This window comes from Aedes albopictus, chromosome 3 (genome assembly GCF_035046485.1).
Source record: "Aedes albopictus strain Foshan chromosome 3, AalbF5, whole genome shotgun sequence".
NCBI lineage: Eukaryota > Metazoa > Arthropoda > Insecta > Diptera > Culicidae > Aedes > Aedes albopictus.
Genome location: NC_085138.1, coordinates 368,296,352 through 368,311,127, shown reverse-complemented (window position 1 = coordinate 368,311,127; position 14,776 = coordinate 368,296,352). Strand labels below are relative to the sequence as shown.

Sequence of the window (14,776 nt, the reverse complement as noted above, 5' to 3'; positions counted from 1 at the left end):
CCCTAAAGACGTATACGCATCTGTATAGGATGCAAACACATTATTGGAATCTAGATTGAAATTCAAAGGAACAGCATATAACTCGATTTTATACTCACTGTTCTAGTACTTTCACCACACTGTCCATAAACACAAAACTGTCATCTCCTGGATTTCCCATTCACATGGTACTATTGTGCTTTTATGTGAAGAATAATAAACATAATATAAAAAATATATCGTCGCAAAATCATGCTTGCAATGGAAAAACAGTGTTTTGTCATAAATGTGTTCTTCGAAAAAAATGAAAAAATATCATATTTAAAAAAAAAAATTGTTCTAGACCCGCCGATAGAACTTTCTCCTTTAAGTCTCAAATGAAAGGGGGGACCCTTAGCTTTCGTTTGGTGGGTGTCTTAGCGATACCGATTTTTTTAAATTAATGTTGTCCACCAGACACACCGTGCTGATTATTGATCTGAGCTACATATGCCCAACGCAACCAGTACCCAAACTAGGCAAGATTAAACTTTTACAATTACAGCATAACAATGAGTAGCTGCTATAAAACCATATCGGTATAGATTGGAAAACGCCAACGCTGAGGACACACAGAATACACTGTGAAAATCGCATGAGGATATGCAGTATGGGATATATGTAGTATGAAATAAAGTATAGAGGTTATAACAGTTTATGTTCTGTTTCAAGCATACTTCGATTCTCGACTCTCCACCACATGCAAACGTGCTTTGATCGTTCTACGAAAAGTGATGACAACATACTGGAGAGTCGCTAGACTCAGCTTTGAAAAAACGATGGTGCCCAAGAGATTTCTTGGGAAAAATATCATTGCAAATTACAAAAAAAAAATCGATAATACAAAGATGTTCAAGATGTTTTATACGTGTATTATACAAAAATCATGTAAAGATATCACACAAAATAATTTGAAAAGCTAAACGCCATAATTTAAGGGATCTCAGCAAAAACTTCAAAAGTTCTTCCGTCGAGAATTCCGTAAATTCCTCTGAAAATTTCTTTGAAAATCCCACAGAGATTCCTTAATGGTTCGTTCAAGAGTTCTTTGAGAAATTCTTCCAGGATTCAGATATTTCTCCAGGGTGTTTTTAGAAGCTCTTTTAGAACTTTCATAAACAATACTTGGCAGGATTCTTGAATGAAACCCTGAACACGTTTCCAAAGAAAAATATCTGGCAGATTGTCCAAAGGAAGCTGTTCCTGAAGTTATCTCTGGATGAATGCCTGGGAGAATACTCGAGGAAACTCTTTAAGATATCTCCTAAACTGCTAGACAAAAAAAACTAGTGGAACTTCTATTGGAACTTTGGAGGTACTTTGAAGGAAAAATTTCTTGATACATTTCTGAAGCGATACATATAGAAATCTGTGATGTAATTTCTGAATAAATGTCTTAAAAATGTTTGCAGAAATTGCGAAAAAGATCCTTTTGAAATTTTTGAAAAATTCAGCAATAAACATCTGAGGGATCCCTGGAACAGACTCCCATGGAAGAACTTCTGGAAATACCCTAAGAGGAAATCTTAGTAGAAGTTGAAAAGATTCTGAGATTACAAAAAAAAAAACCTTAAATGCTGTCTGGAGAAAGAAAAAATCTCTGACGAAAGGTTTGAATAAATCCCAAGCAATCCATTAGTGTGAATAAATTCTAAGCATTACCTGTTGGAACGTCTGGTGAAACCGTCAGAGGAATTTCCAGAAGAATCTCTTGAGAATTTTGAAAGGAATGTCTAAATAAATACATGAATACTATTACCAGCACTGCCAGAGATGTGATGACAGATCTTTAGACTGTTGATGAATTGATAGATAATAGGGAAGGGTCAGAAAAATGAAGAAGGAGAAGTAGTTGTCACCTTAGCGTTGAATACTCGACGATCGGTAATCTCCGGCGTCTGTTTACCAGTTTACCTGTTTACGTTATACACACGCAAAAAAATGGTGCTTGTTTAAAACCAATAAAACGCATGGTTGATTTTTAAACTGAGCATTTACTTATTCCAAATTTATATTTAATTGTTTTCATTTAGAGTTTATCGATAAAAACAACCGATTACCATCATTTAATATAATGTCAAAAATTTCATTTGTTTCAACAAAATAAAAACCATAAACATGGCCCGGAATCACTCACACAGCTATAAAATGCTTACCCCAACATCGCCACAATGAAGAACGTGCAGCAAATCCATCACGCCAACTTCCAAGTGCAGCTTTGGCCGTGATGGATAACGCGCAGGTACTCACGACAGCATCCACACAAAGTTGATCAGTTTCGCCTTTTTTTGTCTTTTTTTAGTCGTTCTCCTCGCCATCCGCTTACCGACGGTCTAAAAATAGATTTCCGAGCTGCCGCAGTTGCTGCCGGCACCAACACAATCACATTCCGGGTTTGTTAGTGGGAAAAGTGCAGTCGTTTGAATACCTGGAGGAATTCTCGAAAACTCTGGCAAAATTTTGATAAATCTTGAAAGAATCCCTAAATGAATTACTGGCAGTGTCCCAGGCTTGATCTCAGGAGGTAATCGTGAAGAAATGTTAAAGAAGTAGGGCTTCGATCTACTTGGGCACCCGCGTCAATTCCCGGCACCTCACAGCAAAACAAATCATAATATCACTTGCCGCATGTTTTCGAAACGCACTTCCGTGGGTACTCATCTTCCGCACCTTCCGCAACGGAATCCACAGTCAATTAGCTACACGTTCACTCTGAAGCCGCACAAGTGCTCAAAACAATTATCACACGCAGGCGAGTGCACTTCGTCAGCACAAAGATGGATGCCGAAGTGATTTCCCATTTGATTTTGCTGGAAGTTCGGCACTGGTGCCGAGAATGGTGCAGTAAACTCGTTCAAAATCAACTTTCCGGCAGAAAATCTTCACAACAATCACTGTTAACAACAAGTTCACGCAATAAGGTATCTGATTCAGATGAAAGAAGTGGACGAAAACGGTCGTTTCGTAGTAAATTTAGGTAATGCACAATTTTGTTTACCTGTAGTGCCGGAAATGGGGTCAAAAATCCTATATTGGAAGGAAAATTTCGTGAAACAACAATTTAAGAGAAGGTTCCCCCAGAATGACTTTCAATAAGGTGCAATATTGAAGTAAATAATTTCCATGGAGGCGTACCCAGCATAGAAGGCGCCTGAAATTTGGAAACCTTGAGTAACCAGTTCTGATTTTACTGGATAACGGACAGCACACAGAACCACAGGGTTTACATAGGACTAAATTTTAATGGTTATATACTTTTGAGATGTTCAGCGTCGTCCAAACAGTCCCGGAGTTTTGCCCTTGACGTCTACAGTAGAGCAGTTCAGACTTTAAACATGTTAAAAATTCAAAACTCCCATATGTTCATTACAATCCTTGGTGCAAAACTAGAGTCCTGTCAAATTTTCAGCCATTTCGGTGGTGATTTAATGGTGGCCCAAAAGCAAAATAGGTTTATATGGGAATTACTATGGAGAATTTTCGAAAAAGGTTCTCTGCGCTGTAGAGCAATAACCCATGGATAAAGTCTTAGGGTCAAAGCCAAATTGAATTCTTCAGATCTCAATGATGAATGTTGCCCAAGACCGGAACTCGTTTCGACTCACGAGACAGAAGTTATTAATTACTATTCACCCATGCATGCTTGAACAGAGAGCTATAGCTCGATCGACACGGTTGACACGCGATCATAGTATGCGTGTTAGCTCCTTGCACACCTTGCAGGACATCGTGTATAAAGATGCGCCTGCGAGTATGAATTGATTTAATATCTTTTTACCCGATCGTCGATATAAGTTCCAGTCTTCGGCAACATTCATCATTGAGATCTGAAGAATTCAATTTGGCTTTGACCCTATGACTTCATCCATGGGTTATTGCTCTACAGCGCAGAGAACCTTTTTCGAAAATTCTCCATAGTAATTCCCATATAAACCTATTTTGCTTTTGGGCCACCCCATTAAATCACCACCGAAATGGCTAAAAATTTGACAGGACTCAAGTTTTGCACCAAGGATTGTAATGAACATATGGGAGCTTTGAATTTTTAACATGTTTAAAGTCTACAGCCGCTACATTATTGATTTTCACTATTGATGAGAGCGGACCTTGTGTGATGGTTAGAACACTTGACGATCACGCCGAGAACCTGGGATCGAATCCCACTCCCGACATACTCGCAAAATGTGAGTTCCTTTTTCGGAAGGGAAGTGAAGCGTGGGTGCCGAGATGAACTAGCCTAGGGCCTAAACATCTCGTTAATACAGATAAAAAATAAATAAATAATTAAAATTTAAAACAATGGTTCAGCAGAGAGTTTTTTTCGTTTAACCCTAGTAGGATGTTGGGGTCAATATGACCCAGAGAGGCACATTGAACAAGCACTACGCCATCGTGGTGCGTAAATCCTTACATCATAAAAACACTCTGAGGCTTGCGATCCGCCTTAACTACTGATAACGATAGGTGTATCGGCAACGATGCCCAGAACACCAAGTATACGCTAGAAGGAGTTGCTCATATAACAAAAAGCTGAGTACAGTTTGCTCCATGAACCCCATATTGCTCAATAAGCAGTCAAGTTCTAGGAAGGGTAAATAAAGAATCTTGCAATCAATGATTATGAGAAAAAAGTAAGCTTTTAGCACTAATTTAGACCAATGCACATTTTAGAGTAAAGGTGTCTTCGGAAGAAAAGTCAGACATATCAGAATAAACAACTTTGCAGAGGAAAGCTTTATTCTAGGACGCTCATATGAAAAAAAAAAATAAAACTGATCTAGATCAGTTGCAACTTATCTAGGTCAAATATTGCGTTAACTGATTTTTTTTAAACTGTTTCAAGATTCTTCTCTGAAGACACCAAATCTCTAGGATGAATATCCAGATGTTTGAGGTTTTCTCTTTCCAAAACAATGTTCTGCCCCAGTGTGGTCATGCTGGAGAATGGCCTTATCATGTTTTCTTTGTATTGGGGCCGTTCTTGCTTCAATTCTCGGCAACTTGTTATGTCTCTGCCAATTCCTCTCGTGCTTGTAACACGGCTTGGTCGAGTAATGCTTCCACATCGTCATGTTTCAATACCTTCTTTCTTCCACCACCATGCTGGTCTTCGACGTCAAAATTGCCATTTTTGAAGCGTTGAGCTGCCTCGTTGTATGTTTCGAAGACTATAGGCTTAGCTACAGAAGCACTTTTCTTTGAAATAATTACGAAAAGTAATACTTCCCGCAGTTCCTATGTTCATCATACTAAAAACAGATGATTTAAGCACGGTTTGTTTCTGTTCTTTTTGTTGTTATGCATGCTCACCCCCAACAGAAACACAAAAAACAAGGCAAACAGCACTTATAAGCTTTGTTTTTGAAAGGAAAAAATGGGAGCACTTTGCTTAAGATGGGTTCTGGTTCCTAATTGCCATATATGTTTGCAGAAATAGTTTTTTTTTCAGGATTTTCCACAATATTTTCAACATACCATTAATTTTGCCTGACATTTCCGCAACAATGTTTCAAGAAGCGTTCGTCATTGCTTCCGGATGCTCTTAATAGATTTCACTAAGACAATCTGTCAGAAATTTATCCATGATCCTCTCCAGATTATCTGTGTAATACAGTAGTCTTAAGCAAACTTTAATATCTCGAGTGGAGCAAATACTTTTAAGACCATTGTTTTGAGTTTATGGAGTTCGTGTAAAATCTATTGCATATCTGATATGGTTAAGACATGGACAAACGCAGATCTTAGTTCTAAAGTAAATATGATCCAGGAAATGTGCATTACGCCGGCGTGAAGTATTTATTGTTACTCTTAAATAAGCTTTGAGCTGGCACTGTAATCGTACATTTTGACTTTATCCCGCTTTTTTTATAAGTTTGAAGTTATACAAAGTAAAATTCTGAGCGACGCTTGACTCCAGAAGTGTCTATCCCTCATTTAACATAGTCTGCATACGCCGCTGTCTAAAGCACGTTGTCGTCAGCTGCTGCATTACGCAGACAGAACCAAAAATCGAAACCAGTGTCAACTCCATTCTACTGGTACGTGCTTGTAAAAAATCATGTGAGTCCCATCACTCAGCGCGGCAGAAAGTTCCAAAATAGCGAATCCATGCCATGCAAGACGAACGTTCGTTGCCGGGTTTCAGACTGACTGTCGTACTGTATAGCTAGTGACAGCCAATAATGACTTAACGTTCAGCTGGGCGTCGCGTGTGATCGTCCAAAAAAAAAACGCGGTTTCATTTTTGTGTATTTGTGGTGCACCCCATTAACCGTAGCTGTTTCTCATTCTCAAATATATACAGAAACGGCCGCGCGGTCGCGAAGTTTGGGTGTTTTGGACGAACAGTTTTGTTATGGTTATTGACCGACCTTATTCGGTTTCACTTTGAACCTTTGAACGATTCGAGCTCGCTGTGCAAATAATTCAAGTGAAACGGGTGCCAGTAGTGCTGTCGCAATATGGATTGACAAGGATCCCGGGAAGTGAAGTGAAGATCTGTCTGATTAATCCGGACAATCGTGCTGGTTGTCTATGTATGTTGAACAGTTTCCGGACTAATAATCAAGCGATCGAGTTGCGTCATCCGCGATTATCATAATGTACAATCGCGGCAATCGGTAAGCATGAATACACTTAACTTCGCTCTGCCATTACTTAGCTGAAGCACATTCCTACAGAGATAATGACAGCTGTACAGCGTGACTGATAAGAGTTCTCTCTCTTGCGTTGGAAGGTCATACATGGCAACACGAATCGTTTCGTGTAAGCATTGCGACTTTCGTCTGTGGAAGACCGTAAACAGAAGTGGGTTATCAGCTTTTTCGAAACACGAATACAAATGCCTATAGTCGAGCAAAATTTTTAAGTTCAGAACAATTAAAATAATCTGTAATTTCTTCCGGTGACCGCGAAATGCGATCAACGCAAAACACCTTTGCGGATTGTCGCTGGATGCCATCACTAGAGTGGATTATGGCGACGTGCTCCGAGCGGTATCTCTCAGAAGGCACGTTGCACTTTCCTCCTAATGAATTCGCTTAGATTGCATGATTTGCCGTTGTCACGCTATCCGATTGAGATCTGATGAGACCGGTTATAGGGGATGGTCCATTAAGTACGCTGTACACTTCAAAAGGAACTACGTTTTCGAAAGTGAAACAAGTAAACTCATAAGAAAATGTGTTCTGATTTATTCATTTTTAAGATTACCAAAAATATGTTCTACAATTGGTTGAGATTTTACTTTTGCGAATTGATTAAATGTGTACCGTCAAGCTACCATTCAACGTGGATCTAAGAGGATTCGGGGCAAATAAGGGCTGTCATTTGACACCAGTCTTATAAACATTGTTGGTGCCGCTATTGATTGCCTTCATTATAGGTTAAAATTCGAGCAATATCCACAGAAGTAGAAATTTTTTCACAAAATTTGGTGAAATAGTACAATTAGTAGAGGGTAGTAAGGTCGCCTGATTCCGAGGTAGGTCACAATTCACCGTGGTAGTAGGGACCCATTCACCGTGTATGAGAAATTTTATTCTACTTAGTTTAAAAATGATCAAAACAACCCAGCCAAGGGAATTTTCTTCGTTTAAATTCATTTCAAGCAATAACTTGCAAGATTCTATTAGAAAAACGAATGTTCAAATTTTCATTTTTTTCTAGATATATGGGACAATATGGGGCACGGTGAATGGAGACCATTGATTTTTAGGGTACCCATTAGCGTGGTTCAAAAAATCGTTTTTGCTCCACACCGCTTATTCGATTCCTAACCAGATTATATGCCTCCCCCCAAAATTTGAGCTCATTTGGTTGAAAATTGAGACTGCACAAGCCCATCAAAGTTTGTATGGGGATTACTATGGGAAAACGATGTTTTTCATTCAATCCACCGTAACATTTTCCTAAGTGCTCTAGTGGGTTAGTTGACCCTTGGTAATCCTAGGCTACTCTATCAGCTACAACTTTGCAGAAGACCGCATTTAAATCGGACGCATCATTGATTAGTTGCCGATTTTTATCCATAATCGAAATCTTTACTCATGATGATTAAACTAATCGGTGGGCATCACTGCATTTTGCAGTGGAACATAGTAGCCATGATTTCAGTGTGCTATCGTTGGCGCCATATGCAGCAATGTTGCCTGCTGGGAAGCTGGAGGATCACTGTTAAAGTTTGCCCAGTTGGATACAAATCGATAACTAATTAATGAGGCGTCCGATTTGAATGCGGTCTTCGGCAAAGTTGTAGCTGATAGAGTAGTCTAGGATTACCAAGGGTCGACTAACCCACTAGGGCACTTGGGGAAATGCTACGGTCGATTGAATGAAAAACATCATTTTCCCATAGTAATTCCCATACAAACTTTGATGGGCTTGTGCAGTCTCAATTTTCAACCAAATGAGCTCAAATTTTGGGAGAAGGCATATAATCTGGTTAGGAATCGAATAAGCGGTGTGGAGCAAAAACGATTTTTTGAACCACGCTAGTACCCATTTACCGTGCCTTTTTGTTTCAATTAAAAAGTACGAGTAATCGTACTTTTTTGTTAAACTTACTTCGGTAATGCAAAATACATACCTGATATGTGAATTTAATTGTTTCTTGGTGGAATAAAAACGTTACTACATTTAGTTTATCGCTTAAATCACCTTAGCGCAGTTTTCATTTTTTCACTATGAATGCAGTGAACGAGCAGAAACCCGCTTCATGTAAACACACTTTAGTGTCAAAATGATACTTTTAAATGTTTCTAATGAGCGTTTTGACCTGGTAACAATACATTAGCGATGTATTGGTGAAGTTGAAGGGAAATTGTCATATCATTCAATCGTAATATGGAAATAATGAAAAAATATTCCAAGGCACACGGTGAATGGCGCCTTGACGGTATTTGTACATTGTATGACTGGTACGAGAATACTCTATGCCCAAAGAAGCCAAGTAATATACCAATACATTCGTACCTATATTTAAGTAGAATCTATTAGCGTAATATAAGGCAGTTTAAGTTGGGGGCAAGGAACATTATTGGGGTATTATAATAGATATACAGATTTGTATTTCAATTGGTTTCACGGAATGGTTTAGGAGTCTTCAAGAACTCCGTTGATTATCGGTCATCGAATCCACAAGAATAACTTATGATAATATTCGAATCATTAAGGACAAAGTTTATGCTCTTATAGCCTCATCTTGTTGTTGTCTACATGGAAATTTCTTAACCTAGAATACATTTGATTTCGATATAAGCATCTTAAACTGGTTGAAGGATTTGAATCTTTATTTTTTTTAGTGTATTTCAAATATACACGAAAAAAATTAAAAAAAAAATCGATGCACACATGGAGATCTTTATCTGTCAATAATATGCAGACCCTAAAGGAAAATGTAGCATCTATAGCCACAGCGTTAGTGATGAGGCTGAACATACCCTAGTAACATTTTGATGACCAATTAGTCTTGTAGAGGTTTAGAGAACCGTCTTGCAACGTTAAAGGTACCTTTTATTTTGGTTTTGTGATGGTTCTAAGAATCTGTTCTGGTCTATTTGACTGCAAAAGGTTACTTGAGATTGGGTAGGATTCATAGTCTGCGAGAAACACATGAAGCAATTTAGGAGGTGGAAGACGATCGATGAGCTCATCGACTCAAGTCACTATCTCGTAGTCAGTTAGTTTCGAACTCCATTATCAATCGTGTCGGACCAGTAGTGTTGTCATGATAAAATCAAAGCTGCTTACTCAAGACTACCAAATTTCATCGCTTACTTTACTGGCAAGCCCCCATTTGATTGTCTTCAATGTTGCGCTTTATATAGATTTGGGGAAACCACTCCGTCAATTATTTTTCACAGAATTCTTGGATTACAGGACATTTTTACAGGAATTCCTTTTACGATTTCAGCAAGAATTTTTCTTAAGAGTCTTTCGAGTATTCCTTTAGAATGTAGCCACTTCTTAAGAATTTTCTTTGTGATTGCCTACAGGGACACCACCATAATTGCTGACTTCTAAATTGAGGATTTCTCCGAATGATTTCAGCAAGAATTCCAAGAATCCATTTTAAATGCTTACCCGTCCATGATTTTTTTTTTGAAAATTTCAACAAAGATTATTTAACAGATTCTTTCCGTGATTCCTCCAGGAATTTTGCTTGGGTCTGCTTCAGTAGTTTCAAGAGAAATTTCTCAAAATATCCATCTTGAAATTAGTCCAAGGGTTTCTCCAGAAATTCGTTCGGAGATTCCTTCTGGAATTCTTTTAGGGATTTATTTAAAACCTTCCTTCAAAGGTGGCTTTGGAAGTTCGTACATGTGATTGTTTATGTAGTTCTTTAAACGTTTTTGTTGGAATTTTCCCCAAAATTATTATCAGAATTTTTGCCATGAGTTTTTCCTCAGGATTTCTCCGTGAATTGTTCGAAAATATTTCTCAAGAAATTTTTTCAATCCAAGGATTTCTCAAGGAGTTTTCTTTAAATTTCTTTAAAAATTGCAATTTCAGGGGATTGTTCACAAAGATTCGGAAATTCTTTCAAAAATTATTTCAAAACTTTCTTTGGAAATTCTGATTTTTTTTCCAGGAACTAATACAGGAATTATTCCATATATTCAGGGATTCTTTCAGACATTTATAAAAAAAATCCGTCAGGCATTGCTAAGGGTTTTTTTCAGGATTTTTTTCAAATTTTTTTTCTAGTGATGCTTTTAAAATTTCCCCGAAGATTCTTTCAACAATTCCTGCACAAATTACTTTAGAATCTATTTCTGGGCATTTTTCTTTGACTTTTTTAATGAATTCCTGTATGTTTTTTTTTTCAGGTATGCTTTCAAAGATCGTTTTTTTTTTAATTTCAGATTTGTTCAGAAGTTTTCGAACAAAATGCTCCACGGTTTTTTTTTGTTTTTGCAGGATAAATTTTATGTAATCTTCAGAAATTGTACGAGAAATTGTGCTTCTAAGCATTCCTTCGAATAATCCTTGAAGAGTCTCTGAGAAATTTATTGACGAATTGTTTCAAAAATTCCGCCAACATCTTTTTCTGCAATTTCTGAAGGGATTTCAGCCAGACAATTTTAAGAGACTCCTTCACAAATTTCTCTGTGTTAATTTGTAGAGGATTCCCTCCAGAAATTTGTCAGACATTTTTTTTTCCTGAAAATGCAATTTCAGGAGATTGTTCACAGAGATACGGAGATTCTTTCAGAAATTTCTTCAATATTTTCTTTGAAATTTTTTTTCAGGAACTTAGGAACTACTCCATATATTTCATAATTCTCCCAGGCATTTACTTAGAAATTTCACCAGGACTTGCTTAAGGTTTATTTCCGGGATGTTTTCATATTTTTTTCTGGTGAAGCTTCTAAAATTTCCCCAAAGATACTCTCAACAGTTCCTGAACAAATTACTCCAGTGTCTATTTCTGGGCCTTTTTCTTTGAATTTTTCAAGAATCCCTGTGTTTTTTTTTTCTAGACATTCTTTCAAAGATTCGTTATTTTTTTTTTATTTTTAGATTTGTTTGGAAGTTAAAAAAAAATCTCATGATTTTTTTGTTTTTTTGCAGGTGTTCTTGCAGAAATTTTTCCTTTGAGATTTTTTCTTAAAGAAATTTCATGTAATAATCTTCAGAAATTGTATGAGAAAGTTGAATACCTACGGGAGTACCACTAAGCATTCCTTCGGAAAATCCTTGAAGAGTCCCTAAGAAATTTATTGACGGATTGTTTCAAAAATTTTGCCAACATCCTTGCCTGCAATTTCTGCAGGGATTTCGGCAGACAATTTCAAGAGACTCCTTCACATATTTATCTGCGAATTTATAGAGGATTCCATCAAGAAAATTTACAGGTAATTTTTTCTGAAATTTCTTTCATAGTTCCTCCTGAAATGTTCTTTGGTTTTTTTATTTTAGGGTTTGAGGTATCTTAAGGAGTTGAGTAGATCGTGCCTCTGGAGCCGACTAACTGATCTTAAGAAGTTTCTTCAGGAATTCAGAGATTGCTTCAGAAAATTGTTCAATATATGTCCAGAAATCTCTACAGAAAATATTCAACTATTTCTTCTAGGAATCTCCAAAGAGATATCACCAGAAGTAATATTAAAAGGGACCTTTTGAGACAATCATCCGGGGTATTCTTCGAATGAGTGTAATTAGTTATTGTACCATTTAATTCCGCCCTCTTTTGCTTATTCTTTGACAGATACGCGTATATCGACTACTACCTTGTAATCTTCCTCAGTGTCAGATATCCACAGTGGATAACTGACACTGAGGAAGATTAGCTGCAGAAAAAAAAGTGAAAACAGCACAAAGGCACCAGTCAGGCAGAGTAGAATATAACACATTATGGCGCCTTACAAAGTGTAAGCTCAGCTGTCAATTGGAATCGCTCACGTAGTGCCGTAGTGGACAAAAAAGCTATAAATTAGGTGAAGTGATTAAGAATTAAAAAAAAAATTGGCGGAGGTCCTAAAGGATTCTCTTCACTGTTGTCCTTCTGACTTCTAGCTAGATTGAGGAGGTACATCCCAAGCGTCTGTTCTCCAAGGAGGTGCGGCTCAAACAGCGTCTGTTCTGGTATCCAGCGGCTGAATATGAAACGCTGTATCGCGTCAGCTATACCTAAGGTGGCAGCTCCACGAACGCGATGTTGGCAGCGCGACCCCGGTAAGGTAGCCTGTCGAAGCCTTACACTACCACAAAAAATGAAGATAATAGATAATAGGAAAAATGGGAACGATACTCTCGGAAACCGACCCGGCAACGAAATGAGGACTATGATTGGAAACTCGGTACTTGGAATGTCAGGACCTTAAATGAACCTGGACGAGTGAGCCTTTTAGCTCGTGGATTGCAGAAAGTTGGTGTGTGTGTTGCTGCTATTCAGGAAGTGTGGTAGCCCAAATTTGGTGAAAGTGAACTCATGGCGGTGGTTCCGTAGCCAACACATGATTCAAATACAACATACCACAGCGGCAGCGATAAGGCAGAACATGTGGTCGGATACAAAGTGATCGGGAAACAGATGAAGCGAGTCATGAGGTGGAAGCCGATCAACGAGCGGATCTGCGTATTGAGGATTCGAGGCAAATTCTTCGACTACAGCCTGATCAATGTCTATGCGCCGATCAACGACAAAACCGATGACGTGAAGGATACGTTTTACGAATGCCCTGACAAGACCTGTCGAGAATGCCCAAAACATGACGTTAAGATTGTCATCGGTGACGCCAACGCGCAGGTCGAAAGAGAGGATTTTTTCCGTTCTATCATCGATATGGAGAGCCTTCACTCCGTCACAAACGACAACGGCCTGAGATTAAATAACTTTGCTGCTGCCAGGGGAATGGCCATTAGTAGCACCTACTTTACATACAAGAATATCCACAAGCACGCCTGAAGACACCCAAAAGGCGAAGTTTGCAACCAAATCGACCATGTGCTGGTAGATGGCTGACACTTCTCGGACGTCATTGATGTTAGATCTTTTAGGGGCCCCAACATCGACTCAGTTCACTACCTCGTAGTTAGTATGATTCGAGCTCGGTTATCAACCGTGTCGGACTCTAAGAACCAGCGATCGATGCGTTTCAACGTCCAGCGTTTTTCAACAGACGGTATGGTAGCTGACTATCACCAGAAGCTGGACGAACGAAAAAGTGAAATCAACGAGAGCGATAATCTCAACACTCTGTGGGAGTCTATCCACGGAGCGATGAGTACGACAGCGCGGGAGGTGTTAGGCACCCAAGACGACCTAGGAACGGGTGGTTCGACGAGGAGTGTCAGAGGTTTAACCCCACGTCTCCTCTAGACAGAAATGTCTTGCCATTTTGCTGACAGAAAGAGAAAACGTAACAGAAATGATCAACACCGCTGCTTTCCATGCAAACAGCGAGAGAACATTTCTGTCATGACACATCTGTCCAGCAAAATGGCAAGACATTTCTGTTTAGTGAAGACCTCGGGTAATGGATGAGAAGAATGTTGCTACATAGAAGCCGGATGCTGGTGTGTGGGATCCGGCAGAGCAGGGAGCGATATAGGGAAGCGAGAGCAGCCGAAAAACGAATCCATCGCAGAAAGAAAAAATACCATGAAGAAAATGTGATTGCTCAGGCGCAAAGCAGAATCATATGCGGAAGTTTTACGAAACTGTCAATGGCTTGCGAAGAAAAACAGCGCCTTCTCCCGTTATGTGCAACGACCGTGAAGGAAACTTGCTGACAGACAAAAGAATGGTGGCTACCAGATGGAGCAGCACTTCGAGGAGTTGTTGAACGGTGGGAATGGAAGAGCGATAGACAGAATTCAAATCGACAACGACGGAAAAGTTGTGGAACCTCCAACGCTAGACGGGGTCATGACAGCCATTAGAGGGCTGAAGAACAGTAAGGTTGCTGGGAAGGACGAACTCCCGGTCGAGCTTCTCAAGCACGGTAGTGAGCAGCTGTATCAACTCTTACACCGTATCATATTGAATATATGGGAAGACGAAGAACCCCCTGCTAGTTGATTAGATGGTCTCATTTGCCCTCTATACAAAAAAGGGCATCGACTGGAGTGCGCAAATTAGAGAGAAATAACACTTCTCAATTCAGCATACAAAAATGTGTCCGGAATTCTGTTTAACAGGCTGAGGCCGATTGAGGAGTCCTTCGCCGGTGAATATTAGGCGGGTTCTCGTGAGGGACGATTAAGGACGGATCGGATGTTTACCCTGCGGCAGATTTTCGATAAATTTGTT

The 14,776-nt window shown here is 39.0% G+C and overlaps 1 protein-coding gene across 2 annotated transcripts in view; it reads left to right on the top strand.

Annotated features, from left to right (window-relative positions):
* LOC109432293 (organic cation transporter protein) overlaps positions 1-14,776 on the top strand; it is a 65,866-nt gene that overhangs the window by 7,636 nt on the left and 43,454 nt on the right. The window contains exon 1 of one of the 2 annotated variants that reach the window (XM_062855540.1): positions 6,284-6,638. The exons of the other annotated variant lie outside the window; for it this stretch is intronic. The gene's annotated coding sequence lies outside the window, so the exon portion shown is untranslated. Of the gene's footprint in view, positions 1-6,283; positions 6,639-14,776 lie in introns of those variants that run through there. 2 annotated transcript variants of the gene reach the window in all.